General features: G+C 37.7%; 1 protein-coding gene across 9 annotated transcripts in view; it reads right to left on the bottom strand.

Moving 5' to 3' along the window:
• CHD6 (chromodomain helicase DNA binding protein 6) overlaps positions 1-16,957 on the bottom strand; it is a 211,092-nt gene that overhangs the window by 123,806 nt on the left and 70,329 nt on the right. The gene's annotated exons all lie outside the window — the stretch shown is intronic.

Raw genomic sequence — 16,957 nt, 5'->3', positions numbered from 1 at the left:
AGAGAGAGAGAGAGAGAGAGAGAGAGAGAGTTTTTTTAATATTTATTTTTTTTAGTTTTCGGTGGACACAACATCTTTATTTTTTATTTTTATGTGGTGCTGAGGATCGAACCCGCGCATGCCAGGCAAGCGCTCTACTGCTTGAGCCACATCCCCAGCCCCTTGTTTAAATTTTTTGTCACAAATTAAAAAGAACTCTGAAAACATCATCAAAATCACATACTCAGAGGCCTACTGATTCTAATATAAAATCTTAAATCCTTCTTCCCAACATTTGAAATTAACTTCTATCTACTAAATGCAACTTCATTGTATTAAAAGACTTTGTGATGTTTAATTTTCATTTTAAATATGCAGAAATACATGCTTTCATATGCAAAATTATACTCAAAGCTAAACCAAACTCAAACTATAATTAAGGAATAGAACTTCTTTGAGATAAGCCACTGTATTATGATTTGTGTGTGCATTTTCAGAAATACATTAAATGATGAGGATAAGGAGGAGCCATCTGAGGCACTTCCAAAGTCAAGCCTGGGCATTATTTACTAGCTGCTATTAGCCAGAGGCTGGGGGCAGATGGGGTGCAAAGAACACCTTCTCAAATAAAGGTCAGTAAAACTGGAAAGTGCCTGCTGAAATCTGCTCACTTATTTGGAGGTAAATAAGATTATACTCTACCTGGGAAATCTTCAAAGTGATTTTCTGGAGGTTACCTTTGGCAACAGAATCAATTTTGAGTTCCCAAAATTCTTCCTGGAGCTCTTCTGATAAAGACAAATATCAGGAAGAAAAGATTCCTTGTAAGCTCATCAATGGGATTTTCAAATAGGATATCAAGAAAATATCACCCGAATTCATCCTCCAGGATGATTCTAGATAAAATGTATTCTTCCCCTCTCTGGAACAAGTTTTTAAAACCTTAAGCTTGGAAGTTTTATCAAATGAAAACATTTTAATCTTCAAATTGCTATATCTATAGGTAGATTTGGTCTATGAATACTTGTTTGCTTCTTGAAGTTTCAGGTTCCTCAAATATACTGGCTAAAAACTACAAGCATGTGCATAAACCTTTTGGGTGGCAATTTTACTTAAAAGAAATTTTCTCAAAGATAATACCTCCAATAATATGGAAACACACGTGAGGTTATTCATTGTAGCATTATTTGGTAATGACAAAGTAATGAAAACTACCTAAATGTCTAAAGATAAGTGATTGAATAGATTTGAGTACACACAAAGGAAACTATGCAACTGTAAAAATGATCAGAAAGAATTCTATAATATGCAATGTTACTATCTTTCTGTGTACAAATAAAGGGCAAATAAGAAAATGCATCCATATTGATTTATCATTACAGAAAGAAACACAATAAACCAAAAGAAAACATACACACACACACCAAAACAAAAACACCACTCAGTCATTTATCTATAGGGGATGGGGAAGGGCTGGGGTGGGAGAAATACAGGAAAAAGTTATACTTCTCTGAGCACACCTTTTTACACAAATTTGGCTTTTGAAGATATGTTAAAGTTCTACATATTAAAAAAATTTTTAAAATTAAGAAAAAAACAAACTCAAGCAGAAGAATCCAAGTGTTTCAACTGAATTGCATAATCACACTATATGGAAAAATAACTTCATTCCCACCGATTTATGAACACATTGACTCTCAGCTTTTAGGAGAAGGGGGCAGAAGAGCAAACAAATTCTAAACTCATTCTTCTTGGTAGCTGTATGGAGGAAGCAAACCTGAAATGAACCTATTTTATGTGTGGTACAGGATTAAGCAAATAAGCAAATGTGTTGATGTCAGGAGCTGAAGTTTTCATGGAGGAATGGGGAGATGCAAATACTTGCACTTTCTGTAAGAATATGTATGCAAACATATACATGTGTATACGTTTTGGTATGTTTGTCTGTACGTACAGTTCTATGGGCATGTCTGTGTGTGGTCCTCCCAGTTTTGACAACCCAAAGGGCATAAAGGCAAAGATGCTCCATTGACAATGTGTACACCTTCCATTCAGATCTTGATCTCTCCTTACCTCAGAGAAATGGATGACTCCAAGGCTAAAGTAAGGAAGACAAAAACTGAGCCAGAAACATGTTGCTATGTCAGAAGGCAAGGAAGTGCTTGAAAAAATGATGGTGGAATGTTAAAATGACAATGGAGACTCTCAAAGAGCTCTTGTTGGCCCAAGCTGGGGTCATTTGGACACCAAAAGTAACTGAACAATGAAGAATTAATTGTAAGTTATTAAAACAATAGGATTCCATACTGATGATAGCACGATATAATGAATAAATAAGGGAGAAGGGAGAGAATTGTTTTTCCACAGCATACAAATGGTAAATGTAGAGGAAGTGGAACAAGTTTTTAAAACCTTAGAAAATGATTTTGTGACCACCACAGGAAAGATGGATCTGGTCTAAAATCCTCAAGGGATGCCAAATCCAGGAAGTACAATTTGAAGGGAAAGAGCAGGATATTTGCAATCTTAAAGTATCTCCCTCCAGACTGCTAATTAGTTACAAGGAATTAAAAAAAAATAGCCAGACACTAAATATATAAGAATATTATAGCCTGACTTTTAGCAAAGACATACTGGAATATTTAGGAACAAAAAGACATCATATTTACAATTTGTACAGATATTAACAAGTATTTATATAAACACAAATACTTGTAAATTTTTAAAAAATAACATTTTGATATGAACCTATTCCATTACTGAATGTGTTTGTTCCCCATCTTTTTTCTTATAACCAACACTGATTCTGGACTACAAATTAGACACAGCTCAGGCTGGTCTAATGGTATTCTATTCCTTGTACCACAGTGACTGGTCCAGGTATGGACACATGACCCAGTCAGACCAACTTGGGAGTTCTTCCTTTAAAAAACAAAAACTAACTCTGGCAGGAGTGGTTAGGAAAATCAATGTCTTTCCTCTTATCTTATGTCATAAGAAAAAAAAATCCGATAGTGTAGAAAGGTTTCAATTGAAAAGTACAAGCAGGCCCTAAGCAACAAACCCTCTTCCCAGTGAAAAGAGCTTTTGACTGATATTTCCTTCTAACTCCAAATATGTTCATGCCTCTAGTTTGTTATTTTCAACATTAAGCAATGGTTCCTGATATCTACACAGCAAAGCTGATGAATTTAGATCTTACATACCTCTAAAATTCCTGCTCATATTCAATGTATTTTTTAAAAATTCTGTTAGCTAAGACAACTGTGTTTTAATTTTTTATTAATTCTTTTGTAACTGCTCTTTTTTTCATAACCCATTCTTGTTTTTCAGACAAATTATCTTGAATCTGAAGATGCTAACTTAAAGTCTGTACAAGTCCCTGATGATACAGGTGGGTAGTGAGGCTCTCCTCTGCTGCTGACTAAGGTTCTTTCTTTATAAGTCTTGCCCTGAATGGAAGACCTGGCCTGGGATGCTGCACAAATGGGCAGGACTTCTCAAGTGGCTGTTTCTCTCCCCATTTTTAGGGTATGGGCAGGGAAAGGCAGAGAAGCCCATGAATTAATAGGTATTTATCAAAATAAGTTGTTTTATATAAACACAAATTCTAGTAGATGTCACTCCCTAATTGAAGCCCTAGCCCTTTCCCCAAGTCAAACTACTCAAGCTACTTTAGAGTAAGCTATAAACCAAGCAGCCACTCTGCAGACAGTCGCTTAATCAGGCCCTCCGTTTCTGGCCTGCCTTCAGCCACTCAGAGCTGCCAGCTCCACTGTCAGGAGCTACAAACATAGCTCCTGCATGTGCTCTGAGCCAGGACTCCCTCAACAGCATTTATCCACCAGTATCACAGCACTGGCCTTTCTTGTTCAGAAATGTAGTAACCACTCTCATTTTTGAAGAATTTATTCCTCTTTGTTCTTCCTGTCATTTCAATAAGAGAAAGGAACACAAAAGTGTGCTTTGTTTACAACTGTAAAAGTAGAATGCCCCCAAAGAACATTTGTTAAATGTCTTCTGATCTTTTTAAGTCTTTTCTCATCTACTAATTCCTTTAATACCAGGCTGAATGCTCACTTCTTCCAAGAGACTCCCTAAATTGTCTTGGCTTTTATATATACAGCCACACCAGGTTCTTTTTATTTGTTTATACTTTTGCCCATTTCTTGAATACTTCCAAGACTGTTTCTCTAACTCAAGAAAGCCGAAGCTGTTATCACGTGCATCTTCCTTTGTGGTGGTTGCTTCTGGAAAGTATTCCCATATTTTTTATTGGTTCATTATAACTGAAAATAATGGTGGGATTAGTACATAATACGAATCCTACCATTATATTCAATTATAATGAACCAATTAAAAATATGGGAAAAAACCTTGAACAATTAAAAAACAAAACAGCAACAAAAGGCTCCTCAATGATGGGGCTCAGATGATACTACTATGATACCTTCCTTCCTTCACCAATCAAGTCTCAATAGAAGTACTTATAAAAAAAGAAGACACATAGAAGACACTAAAAATATAGGGGGTAATGAGCAGACATGTATCAAGCATTATTATTTAATAACTATTTCCTTACAGAATCTGTAAAGATCCGATACATAACAAACTCTGAGAAGGTCCTAGGGATGATGAAGAAAGCACATTGGTTATTCTTAAAAAAAGGAATGGAGACTTTGTCCAAAGTTTCAGAGGCAACTGTCTTTGCCATTATCATTTAGATTTCTGCTCTACTTATCACACAGTGCTGTGAGTCCCAAGCAGAGATCCCACCCAGAACTCACTGGATTTTTATATTTGTGTTCTTTATTCTAATAAATAATCAGAATGTAAGAACAAGTCTCTCAAAAGAAAGCACCTCATCAATGGAATCTCTTGAGCTTAAAACGTGCCTCAATTAAAGCAAAGACAGATAATTTGCCTTCAAACAGCAAGGCAGCTGTCAGCTCTTGTCAGGAGAGCTAGCTGCCTTTTACTGTCCTTCCTGCACTGTGCAGTACCAGCTTATACAGTAGCAACCAGACAGCTCCAAGAACTGTATAATCAGAAGACCTGAGGTTGAATTAATGCTTTCCAGAAGCAACCAACACAAAGGAAAAGAGGCAAGGCAAACTTTTCTTCCAGAATGTTACTTACTAGGTTTATTGGATTTGGGAGAAAAGTCTGTTCTGGGCTGAGAAACCAAAACAAATGGAAGCGCAAGGCTGAAGCAGAGACTGGGGATCATTACACCACTCATTTCATTTCCTCTTTTTGGCTTTCTATTCCTAGCAGATGTTGAATATAAAAGCTTTAATACGCTCCATTTCCCCTGTGGTCTTTCATTTGGGACCCATATTTCTCAAAGGATGGTTAAAGAATCAATTATGCTCTAGTTACCTGGGAGACTTTTGGATTGCAGACTGACTCCCAGTTTTAAGAATGGGCAATCTAAAGGGCTGAACATCGATTTACCCTTCAAGTTCCAAGGTATCCAGTAAGAATACAAGGTAGCCACATATACAACCAGAATGGGTCATGTTTCCTGCTTGCCAAGCTGTGCTTTACAGCCCAGAACTCACTTTAAATAAAGGCTTTTACGAAATACAAAACTCACAAGCATGTAGATGCATGAGCTGCAAAAACTGCTATTAAGGACAGTATCCATTACGAGATGTAATGTTACCTTGTGAGAAATTTCTTTCTCAATTTGTAAATATTTGGTTTTCCTGAGGAACTGGCATGTTGCTTTTCTAAGACCATTTCTAAGACCAAACCTTCTATCAACATTTCATGGTCCCACATGACCTGACACCTGCTTTATGGATTCCCTGGTTCCAACTTTACAGCCATGTGTTAAGTAGCTATATATGTATAGATATGTGGATATGTTTACAGGTGTGTACACACACACACACACACACACACACACATACCTGTGAATGTCTTCTTATGCAAGTAAACTCAATCCCCTTTGGAAAAAAAGTACTGTAATTTAAAAAACAATACAAGCAAATAAGTTATACTAAGTTAAATTTTAATGTTAGAATCAGGGTACTGACAAAGCCTAACTTGGCTGGAGATATTTTCTTGCTTAAGTTATATGTAATTAAGGGGTGAACAAAACTTACACTTAAAAATAACCTGGAGGGAAGAGACTCAACATGGCGGCGGGCGGAGAGGCAGCACTTTCAGTACCTCCTCAGCCACACGGACAGAGAGACACATCAGAACGTTCGGATTCTACCTGCTGAGAAACTCCCAGCAAAATTCCGTTGCAGTGAGACCTAGGCGGGAGTTTGGGATTATTGGAGGTGACAGCTTGCCCCGGACGGTGAATCTCGGCCACCCTGTGCAGAGGTGCAGGCCGCCGCTGTCTGGTGACCAGCGCAGAAGGAGGCGTTTCAGCACTGCCGGAGACCGCGTGTGGCGTAGAGACCCTTTGAAGAGGTTGCTAACCAAGCCTTCATGAAACAGCGGACCAGAACTAAAACCGAGTCTGGGACAGACCAGAGACAGGCCAGACCCACCCCTCCCATCGGACACTCCGGCAAGGAGTCTGGGGCTCGCCATAGCAGGGAGCTGATGTCACCAGAGTTCAGCGGACGGGATCCCTTCCCAGCAAAATCGCTTCAACAGGTGTGTGACTCCCATCCCCACCAGATACAGACAGCTGGGAAACCTCAAAAATCTCGCCCCAGAGCTCCATGGGTGTGACTGTAGGGGCCGAGGGAAGCAGAGGGGACTGCCGACCCCCAACTCCCCCTACCGACCCCCAACTCCCCCTACCACCAGCGGTGAAACCTAAGGCCTTAGCCGCCAGTTCCCGGGGGGCGTGGCCACCGAAGGGGTCCAGGCAAATTAAACTGACGGTTCCTGGATCACCCGCTCCACAACCTTGGGGTCTGGGTGAATGGCAAACAAGAGGGAGTGCTTAGTCATTTGGGAAATAGGGCACTCAGGGGGGCTGCAAGTGTAACTAGATCTGTGGAGATTGCCTCCGGTGAGCCTGGCTGGCTGACAGGAGGAAGGGGGGGAGGGGCCGGAGAAGAGAAAGGGCTCTAGACTAACGGGATTGGAGAGATGCCCAGTAGGGGAAGAGGAGCCGCCTTGCAGGGATTGCTGCTGGCACATAGAGGGCAGAAGCGTGGCTCGGAGGGCAGAGCTCCGCCTACTGGAAGAGAAGAAAATAGAACCCTAAGACTTCATTTATCATTTTTTTCCTTTTCCCTTTTCAATTTTTATTGTTCTTTCCATTCTCCTTTATTCTACCTATTTTTCTCTCCCTCTTTCTCTTTAAGGACTCCTTCCTTCCCCTTCCCCCTAACTTTCATCCCAAGCATTACGACTTTCATTACGTGTAATTTTCTAAATGCAAATAGGTAAATGTTCCGAGGCTATCTGTATGGCTCCTATTTGCCTGTTAATATCCCCCTTCAATAGAGCATCTTCCAAAGTAGCCAAGACATACTAACCTTCATACCATCATAGCACCCTACCTAAACATAAAGTCCTAAGACCAAACAACAGATCACTATATGCCTACAGAATCCGTAAGCCTTTTATGAATCGAATGAATCAGCTTTAAATTACAATAAAGCCCAACATCTCTAGACATAGTCTTCCACCACAAAGGAGAGACCACAGAGATATACAAAACCAAAACAAATTTATAGGAGAAAACAGAAACACAGCAGTTAAACAGAATTGGAAAGTAACGTGAACACCATGAAAAAACAAGGGAAAAAAGGGATTTCAAACAATGCAGGACAACTTAAATTTACAGGAGAACCTAGAGGCATCAGAAAAATAGACAGAGAAAGAACTCAAAGCATACCTGACTCGGAATGGAATCTTAAAAAAGTCATTAGATAGCAAATTCAAACAATGAAAGGATACTTTGAAAATGAATTACATAAGCAGATTCAAGAAGCAAAAAATGAAATCTACCAGGAGATAGAAATTTAAAAAAAAAATCAAACAGTAATCCTAGAAATGCAGGAAACCATAAACCAAATCAAAAACTCAAATGAGAATATTACAAGTAGACTAGATCAAATAGAAGTCAGAACATCAGATAATGAACACAAAGTTTATCAACTCGAAAAGAGTATAGTCAATGCAAAAAGGCTGGTAAGAAACCTCGACCAAAACATCCAAGAGATATGGGATGTCATAAAAAAAAACAAACTTAAGAGTCACTGGGATAGAGGAAGGTATAGAGGTCCAAACCAAAGGAATGAGCAATCTGTGAATGAAATAATTTTAGAAAACTTTCCAGACATGAAAGATAGAATGGATTGCCAAATCCTGGAAGCCTACAGGACCCCAAACATACAAAACCGTAATAGACCAACTCCAAGACACATTATTATGAAGATATCCACCATACAGAACAAGGAGAGAATATTAAAAGCTACAAGAGAAAGGAGGAAGATTACATTCAGGGGTAAACCAATTAGGTTAATGGCTGATTTTTCATCACAGACATTGAAAGCGAGAAGATCCTGGAACAACGTATTTCAAACGCTGAAAAATAATGGATTCCAACCAAGAATATTGTATCCAGCAAAATTAAGATTCAGGTTTGAAAATGAAATTAAAATATTTCATGATAAACAAAAGTTAAAAGAATTCGCAGCCAGAAAACCAGCACTGCAAAGCATTTTGAGCAAAACCCTATAAGAAGAGGAAATGAAAAACAGCACACAAAAACAACAGTGGGAGGTAACTCAGTAAAGGGGGGAAAATAATCAAAGAGGAAAAACAAGCCAAATTAAAATAAATAAATAAACATGACTGGAAGTACAAACCATATTTCAATAGTAATCCTAAACGTTAATGGCTTAAACTCACCAATCATGCGACATAGGCTAATAACTTGGATTAAAAAAACAGATCCAACAATATGCTGCCTTCAGGAGACTCATATGATAGGAAAAGACATACACAGGCTGAAGATGAAAGGTTGGGAAAAATCATACCACTCACATAGTCCTCGGAAGCAAGCAGGAGTGGCCATACTCATATCGAATAAAATCAACTTCAAACCTAAGTTATTGAAAAGGGATAAAGAAGGACACTATATACTGTTTAAAGGAACCATTCACCAACAAGACATAACAATTATCAATATGTATGCACCAAATAATGGTGCTACAATGTTCATAAAACAAACTCTCCTCAAGTTCAAGAATCAAATAGACCACAACACAATAATTATGGGTGAATTCAACACACCGCTCTCACCATTGGACAGATCCTCCAAACAAAAAGTTGAATAAAGAAACTATAGAACTCAATAACACAATCAATGACCTAGACTTAACCGACATATATAGAATAAATCAACCATCATCAAGTGGATATACGTTTTTCTCAGCAGCACATGGATCCTTCTCAAAGATAGACCATATATTATGCCATAGGGCAACCCTTAGTAAATATAAAGGTGTGGAGATAATACCATGCATCTTATCTGATAATGGAATGAAACTGGAAATCAATGATAAAAGAAGGAAGGAAAAATCCTACATCACATGGAAAATGAACAATATGTTACTGAATGATCAATGGGTCACAGAAGACATAAAGGAGGAAATTAAAAAATTCTTAGAGATAACTGAAAACACAGACACAACAAATCAGAATCTGTGGGACACAATCAAAGCAGTTCTAAGAGGAAAATTCATTGCTTAGAGTTCATTCCTTAAAAAAAGAAAAAACCAACAAATAAATGATCTTACACTTCATCTCAAAACCCTAGAAAAAGAAGAGCAAAACAACAGCAAAAGCAGTAGAAGGCAAGAAATATTTAAAATCAGAGCTGAAATCAATGAAATCGAAACAAAAGAAACAATTGAAAAAATTGACAAAACTAAAAGTTGGTTCTTTGAAAAACTAAATAAAATCGACAGACCCTTAGCCATGCTATCAAAGAAAAGAAGAGAGAGAACGCAAATTACTAGCATACGGGATGAAAAAGGCAATATCACAACAGACACTTCAGAAATACAGAAGATAATTAGAAATTATTTTGAATCCTTATACTCCAATAAAATAGAAGATAGTGAAGGCACTGATAAATTTCTTAAGTCATATGATCTGCCCAGATTGAGTCAGGAGGATATACACAACCTAAACAGACCAATATCAATTGAGGAAATAGAAGAAGCCATCAAAAGACTACCAACTAAGAAAAGCCCAGGACCGGATGGGTATACAGCATAGTTTTACAAAACCTTTAAAGAAGAACTAATACCAATACTTTTCAAGCTATTTCAGGAAATAGAAAAAGAAGGAGCTCTTCCAAATTCATTCTATGAGGCCAACATCACCCTGATTCCTAAACCAGACAAAGAAACTTCAAAGAAAGAAAACTACAGACCAATATCTCTAATGAACATAGATGCAAAAATCCTCAATAAAATTCTGGCAAATCAGATACAGAAACATATCAAAAAGATCGTGCACCATGATCAAGTAGGATTCAGCCCTGGGATGCAAGGCTGGTTCAATATACAGAAATCAATAAATGTTATTCACCACATCAATAGACTTAAAGATAAGAACCATATGATCATCTCGATAGACGCAGAAAAAGCATTCAACAAAGTACAGCATCCCTTTATGTTCAAAACTCTAGAAAAACTAGGGATAGCAGGAACATACCTCAATATTGTAAAAGCTATCTATGCTAATCCTCAGGCTAGCATCATTCTGAACAGAGAAAAATTGAAGGCATTCCCTCTAAAATCTGGAACAAGACAGGGATGCCCTCTCTGGTGTTCAGCATAGTTCTCGAAACACTGGCCAGAGCAATTAGACAGACGAAAGAAATTAAAGGCATAAAAATAGGAAAAGAAGAACTTAAATTATCACTATTTGCAGATGACATGATTCTATACCTAGCAGACCCAAAAGGGTCTACAAAGAAACTACTAGAGCTAATAAATGAATTCAGCAAAGTGGCAGGATATAAAATCAAGACGCATAAATCAAAGGCATTCCTGTATATCAGTGACAGATCTTCTGAAATAGAAATGAGGACAACCACCCCATTCACAATATCCTCAAAAAAAATAAAATACTTGGGAATCAACCTAACAAAAGAGGTGAAAGATTTATACAATGAAAACTACAGAACCCTAAAGAGAGAAATAGAAGATCTTAGAAGATGAAAAAATATACCCTGTTCATGGATAGGCAGAACTAACATCATCAAAAGGCGATTTTACCAAAAGTTCTCTATAGGTTTAATGCAATACCAATCAAAATCCCAACAGCATTTCTTATAGAAATAGATAAAGCAATCATGAAATTCATATGGAAAAATAAAAGACCCAGAATGGCAAAAGCAATTCTAAGCAGGAAGAGTGAATCAGGTGGTATAGTGATACCAGACTTCAAACTATACTACAGAGCAATAGTAACAAAAACAGCATGGTACTGGTACCAAAACAGGCAGGTGGACCAGTGGTACAGAATAGAGGACACAGAGACCAATCCACAAAATTACAACTATCTTATTTTTGACAAAGGGGCTAAATGCATGCAATGGAGGAAGGATAGCATCTTCAACAAATGGTGCTGGGAAACCTGGAAATCCATATGCAACAAAATGAATCTGAATCCCTTTCTCTCGCCATGCACAAAAGTTAACTCAAAATGGATCAAGGAGCTTGATATCAAAACAGAGACTCTGCGTCTGATAGAAGAAAAAGTTGGCTCCGCTCTACATACTGTGGGGTCGGGCTCCAAATTCCTTAATAGGACACCCATAGCACAAGAGTTAAAAACAAGAATCAACAAATGGGACTCACTCAAACTAAAAAGTTTTTCTCAGCAAGAGAAACAATAAGAGAGGTAAATAGGGAGCCTACATCCTGGGAACAAATTTTTACTCCTCACAATTCAGATAGAGCCCTAATATCCAGAGTATACAAAGAACTCAAAAAATTAAACAATAAGAAAACAAATAACCCAATCAATAAATGGGCCAAGGACCTGAACAGACACTTCTCAGAGGAGGATATACAAACAATTAACAAGTACATGAAAAAATGCTCACCATCTGTAGCAGTCAGAGAAATGCAAATCAAAACCACCCTAAGATACCATCTCACTCCAGTAAGATTGGCAGCCATTATGAAGTCAAACAACAACAAGTGCTGGCGAGGATGTGGGGAAAAGGGTACACTTGTATACTGCTGGTGGGACTGCAAATTGGTAAGGCCAATTTGGAAAGCAGTATGGAGATTCCTTGGAAAGCTGGGAATGGAACCACCATTTGATCTAGCTATCCCCCTTCTTGGACTATTCCCTAAAGACCTTAAAAGAGCATACTTATAGGATACTGCTACATCGATGTTCATAGCAGCACAATTCACAATAGCTAGTCTGTGGAACCAACCTAGATGCTCTTCAATAGATGAATGGATAAAATAAATGTGCATTTATACACAATGGAGTATTACTCAGCACTAAAAAATGACAAAATCATGGCATTTGCAGGGAAATGGATGGCACTAGAGCAGATTATGCTAAGTGAAGCTAGCCAATCCCTAAAAAACAAATGCCAAATGTCTTCTTTGATATAAGGAGAGAAACTAAGAACACAGCAGGGAGGAAGAGCATGAGAAGAAAATTAACATTAAACAGGGATGAGAGGTGGGAGGGAAAGGGAGAGAGAAGGGAAACTATATGGAAATGGAAGGAGACCCTTATCGTTATACAAAATTTACATATAAGAGGAAGTGAGGGGAAAGGAAAAAAACAAGGGAGAGAAATGAATTACAGTAGATGGGGTAGAGAGAGAAGATGGGAGGGGAGGGGAGGGGGGATAGTAGACGATAGGAAAGGCAGCAGAATACAACAGATACTAGTATGGCAGTATGTAAAAACGTGGATGTGTAACCGATGTGATTGTGCAATCTGTATTCGGGGGGAAAAAATGGGAGTTCATAACCCACTTGAATCAAATGTATGAAATATGTCAAGAGCTATGTAATGTTTTGAACAACTAATAAAAAAAACTGAATAAATGGCAAAAAAAATAATCTGGAGGGAAAGGATCAGAGGATAGTTTAAGTTAAAAAAAGTTTCTTATTATACCCCATCTATGTATGATATATCAAAGTGCATAAATATACTCTACTTTCATGTGTAACTAACTAAAACAAATTTAAAAAATTAAAAAGTCAAATAAATAAATAAATAAAGGTTTCTCTTACTTAGACATTTGGGCTTTTCTTCCCCAAGCCCCAAATATTTATCACTATTCAGATAATCCTTGAAAAGAAAATTAGCTAGATTCTGACTATCACCATTTAAGAGAGACATCAAAGCAAACAAAAGAGTAAAAGGAAAAGCTAGAGCCATTTTAGCTCTTGAAAGGATACCAGGGAGCTTGCAAACTAAAATTTTATAAAAGTGGGCCATTTCCCTACCAATAAAAACCAATTTCTTTGATACCTATCTACTGTTTCCATCCCTTACCTTCTTTTGCAAGGTATAAAAAGCTACAAAGCTGTGGGGGGGAAAGAGGGTTTCCTGGAGTGATCCTGGTCAAATCTGACAATGTTTCCTTTGACAAGTTACTTGACTTTCAAAATTTCCATTTCTTTAATTATAAAATAGAGATACCACCTAAAATTATTTAACAAGGGAAATTATTCTAAGGTATTTCATATATCTTATTTTCAGGGAGAGTAGTTCTATCCACTGATTCCAAATATAAAAAATACTATATGTGAATCTGATAAACATCTCTGGTGATCAATCCCCAGGAATAAAAGACACAAGACATGGAGGTCCTAACCTCAGGTACATAACTTTTGTTCAGGAGACAGATCATAACTACATAAGGATTAAGATGTGGCCTACTGCAGAAATAAATGTGTAAGTCTGGGAATCCGTTGGCCAGAGTTTGTAACACACCCCGCAATGACCTCAAGTCACTTCTCTATGTAGGTATCCATTTCCCTGGCTACAATACAACAGGATTTGAATATCAGAAAAGGGAGTTTGGATTTTTGTCCTGGAAGCAACTAAAATCACCAAAAGCTTCTAAGCAGGTATACATTGTTAGAGTGAATCTCATTTTCCTATCCCCATGTTTTCATGAGGAAAAGCATACTTACTTCCATAGAACAATATTAGAAACATATTTTCTGCCCTTCTTCAAATTCACGTCACTTGATTAATTAGGGACATACACAATTGGCAAGTCTGGGCAAAAGAAAGAAATATACCTGGCTCAGTGGCCCTTGCAGGTGTGGTAGGCAAAATCAGCTCAGAGAGAAACAAGAAGCCTGATTCTGGCCACAAGGCAATGAACTCAGTGTATCAATAATAAAGCTGATAAATTGGTCTCATCTCTGTTGACTATTTTTCAAATGATTCAGAAGCAAGAGACGAGGAAAAGGCATATGATTTACCACCACCATTACCAACTGTAAACATAAATAAGATAATAGCAGTACTTCAGAAAGACTGGCCAAATGGCAGCTGGACGTAAATAGGAAAGGTTGAAGTCTGAAATCTGCAAGTGGTTGAGCTCCTATAGTAATTCAAGCACTCAGTGACTCATTTATAGCCATCAAGTATTATGTGGATAACCGCTAAACTCAAAACATGCACTTGAGCCAATCTGTAAGAGTTAATCAAGGAGAACAAAAAACCCTTAAGACCTAATTATTAACAAAATTTTTTATGAATTAATGTCCTTTCATAAGCAAAACTGGTTCTGCTGACCAGTGAGATTATTAGTTAAAGGAACCAAAACAATTTTATAAAGGAAATCAAAGGCTAACCAGTCCAGAACCATATCTGTGTTACACAGAATTCTATTATGTTACAGATCATTATCATACCCTAATTATATATCAGTCCCAAAATAAAGAGAAAAGCTTGCATAACTTGTCCATACTTCTAAGAAATGACCATCCATCCCTGTGTGTCAAGCTTCCTCCCAAAGGAGGTCTCCTGAATTTCTAAACCTCAAGAAGTTCTACTGTCTTCTAAGTTAACAGCCCTCAAAAACACTGAGTGCTTCTCCAACTAATTCTTTAATTCAGTCTACTTAGATTAAAATAATGTTCCTTTAATTAATGCTATATGCATATACATATCTGTGTATATGTATTATTACACCTATCAAAGTCTAAGTTTTTCATTAATCAGAATCCTGATTTTGTTTATTCATTTGTCACCTGATTTAGTTTTGTGAAACAACTCATTCCTTCAAAATGGAATTTATGACAATGTCTATAAACTATCACCTTGTTTCACATCCCACACAATATAAAGGTAAATTCCTTTAAGAAGATAAAACCATGAGCATCAAAGGTCAGTAGTTAGGTAAGCTCAGATATCTATGACTTTTTACTGCCTTCCTCACCAAAGCTAGATCCTTACTAGGGACTATGAAACCGCCTTTGACTGCTGTAATTCTCAAACAGTGTCCTGACTCCTTACTGTTCTCTGAAAAATCAAAATAAGCAATTCTACAAGTTCAAGTTTGATTCTCCTTCTTCAAACACGTTAGTACTCTAAAGAACCACTTCAGCTTCTTCAAAGCAACCTGGAGGTGAAAATTATTGACAGAAGTCAAAAAGTCACTGTCATTCCATCCACACACTGGAGATCAAAGTATGCTCCTTAGAACACACAAGGTCTATACAATTTTTTGTCAGAATCCTAATTTTGCCTACTTCTCTTGGCATTCTACAGTATGAAATATTTGATGGCCATTTTCTACAAACTACATTCTTAGAACCACCCCTCCCAATCCACCCCCACCACAGCAGGCACTTTGATAGATAAAAGATGAAATCCCCTGTGAGGAAAAAGGGAGTGAACATCATAAGGCAAAAATTTTACTTGGATTAGGAATTATCTATATGGTCCCAACTATCCTTCTAAAAAAGGAATTGAATCATCCAGTAAACTCCAAGTGGCAGCACACAGCACTTACAATGTTTCATGCCTGAGCCAACACCAGTATGATGGTCTCATTATGTTATTTTCTCTTAGCATATCACATCAATCTCACATTTATGGAGACTTTTGGTCAGACATAAGAGAGATACCCTCCCTCTGTATTTGGATTTCAGAAACTGAAATTCCTTGAGATCCAATTATTTTTAACATTTCCTCAAAGAGTTTAAACATAAAGGTAATGTTTATGCCCAAAGGATTTAGAAAGATACATAATTTTGTACAAAGATGACAAATACTGAGTTCCATGTATAAGGAGTGCATCTGCTATTCTGACAGGCTCTCTCATATCACTCACTTGGCAGTGACTCTATATCCAGGCCTCTGAGCTCTCTATAAGTCACTATGTTTTCCTCTGGCCTCATTTACTCAACATTTCCTGAGCAGCTGTGGAAGGGTCAGGCACTATGCCAGATGCTGAACTAGAGAAGTAGATCAGGAATGGTTCTGCACTCAAGAACGGATCCTGGGGAGGCATGTCAGTTCTCTTTCACTGGGAACACTGCATATACCTCCAGTTCTGCCAGGCTATTGCACCCTAATTCCCATGACTGTGCACCCTCCACCTTTACCCTGTTGCTGTTCCAAAAATCCCTGTCCTCCCTATACCACACCTGGGAGGTCCCTTTTCTTACACCTTGTGCATGTTAACATTTTAATTCTTCTTAATCCAAAAGTAATAGCAAAAAAATCTTTTTACCAGGTGAGAGAAGATGTACGTTTTTGGCTAAAAGCTAATAACAAAGCACATCAAAACAGCATGTACGTGGCACATCTACACATAAGGTAGGACCAAATAAATATGCTACATACTAAGTACAAAGACCAAAAAGGATAGATGGTGTTGAAAAAAGGTGGAGAATTCTTGGAGTATCCTAAAAATAGAAATGTCATTTTTGAAGCACAGTAACTCCAGGAATACAACTGGGAAACGGCAATCTCCAGGGACAGCCCTTTGCACTAGTGTCAAGTGATTATCCCCAACCCCCATTTTTTT

This window comes from Spermophilus citellus (assembly GCF_964194105.1).
Source record: "Spermophilus citellus genome assembly, chromosome: 4".
Lineage (NCBI taxonomy): Eukaryota > Metazoa > Chordata > Mammalia > Rodentia > Sciuridae > Spermophilus > Spermophilus citellus.
The sequence above is the reverse complement of the archived record's forward strand: the minus strand, read 5'-3'. Positions and strand labels throughout refer to the sequence as shown.